The sequence below is a fragment of the Hemiscyllium ocellatum genome (assembly GCF_020745735.1).
Source record: "Hemiscyllium ocellatum isolate sHemOce1 chromosome 27 unlocalized genomic scaffold, sHemOce1.pat.X.cur. SUPER_27_unloc_5, whole genome shotgun sequence".
Taxonomy (NCBI): domain Eukaryota; kingdom Metazoa; phylum Chordata; class Chondrichthyes; order Orectolobiformes; family Hemiscylliidae; genus Hemiscyllium; species Hemiscyllium ocellatum.
This window is the reverse complement of record NW_026867514.1, coordinates 175,174-176,820: the sequence shown is the minus strand read 5'-3', so window position 1 is coordinate 176,820 and position 1,647 is coordinate 175,174. Positions and strand designations below refer to the sequence as shown.

Here is a 1,647-nt window from a genome sequence, read left to right as displayed (position 1 = left end):
AGTAGAGAATGACTGAGGTTTAGAGGGTTGGGGAGAGAATCGGGGTGCAGTGTGAAAAGGGGCGAAAGGGCAGGGGGGCAGTGGGTGGGGAGAAAATGGACAAGGGGCAGAATGTGAAGCGAGAGACAACACAAATCCCACCTTTCCCAGGACTGGTGTCAGTGTCCCACGAACTGGAACCCACTCGTCCCACAGCAGATTTGGGGAAATCATTTCTCAACATAAGCATGGCTAAGGCATATCATCCCTGCAGGCCATTCACACCGACCTTCCCAACAGCATCCCACCCAGACCCACTCGATTATGCTGCAGCCGTGCAGTTCCCCATGGCTATTTTCTGATGAAGAGTTTTGCCGAAAACATCGATTCTCCTGCTCCTCAGATGCTGCCTGACCTGCTGTGCTTTTCCAGCACACAGTCTCGACCCTAATCTCCAGCATCTGCAGTCCTCACTTTCGCCCTGTAAGGGATGAATGTTATATTCCTAGTTTCTTAAATCTTTTAAAATCTTTTCCCTTCACCCTAAACCTATACCCTGTAGTTTTGGAATACCTCTACCCTGGGGAAAAGACAGAAACATTGAGCAGCCAGAGAAAATGCAAAAGGAATAACATGTCGAGGCACAGGGGAAAAACATTTCGACAAAACATTGCTTTGGTATTTTTCTCTTGTATTCGCATTTGGATACTTAAAATTTGTCATGATGTGGACTTGCCCGTGATGGACTGGGGTGTACGAAGTTAAAAATCACACAACAGCAGGTTACAGTCCAATCGGCTTGTTTGGAAGCACTAGCTTTCGGAGCGCCACTCCTTCATCAGGCGGTGGTGGAGTATAAGATCATAAATTCTGTGTCTAACGATGTTATACTCCACAGTCACTTGGTGAAGGAGCAGCGCTCTGAAAGCTAGTGTTCGACTCTAACCAGGTGTTTTGTGATTTTTAACTTTAAAATTGTAACAAATTCCTACATACTGAGCATGCTCCGCGGTGTCAGCAAGCACTGCGCATGACCGCCGGTGTCAGCAAAGCACTGCGCATATTCCTTGGTGCCTGCAGAAACTGCAGAAGGAGTCTGGGACTCTCCTCTGCGCGCCTTTACAGGGGAAAAAAACCTCCCCAGGTAAGTTTGCGCTACACCAGCTTCTGGGTCCGCTCCGCGCTTTTTTCCCTATAAAGGCGCGCAGGAGAGTCGCGGAGATGTGACTTGACTCTCTCGTCTCCCCAATGTTCTCGAGATCGGTGGAAGTCTTCTTACTGCCGCAGCCCGGGTACGATTCCCGGGCAGAGAGGAAATTTTCAGCAGAGCTACAGGAACGGGTCTACGTCTCCCTGGTGGTCGAGTGGTTAGGATTTGGCGCTCTCACCGCCGCGGCCCGGGTTCGATTCTCGGTTAGGGAAGCAGTTTTCAGCGGGTCGACGGGCTATCCAATCGTCTTAAATGCGCTGTACGGTTATTTATTGATCTTCGTCGTTCCTCGGTGCTGCAGAGTGATGTAGCTCATTGAAATAGCATCCTGATGCGGATTTGTTTGCATGTGTTGGGATGATTGTTTCTGCAGCTTTTAACGAGTGAACAATCCTCACTCTCTCGGCGGAGCAGGACAGGGCTGTTTGGCAGTTCCTGTTTGTAGACGCGGTTACGTT

At 49.6% G+C, this 1,647-nt stretch overlaps 1 non-coding gene across 1 annotated transcript; it reads left to right on the top strand.

Annotated features, from left to right (window-relative positions):
* Nucleotides 1-1,329: 1,329 nt before the first annotated feature.
* On the top strand, nt 1,330-1,401 carry trnae-cuc (transfer RNA glutamic acid (anticodon CUC)). Its single transcript has one exon. It is a non-coding gene; the product is annotated as a tRNA-Glu (tRNA).
* The last annotated feature ends 246 nt before the right edge of the window (nt 1,402-1,647 follow it).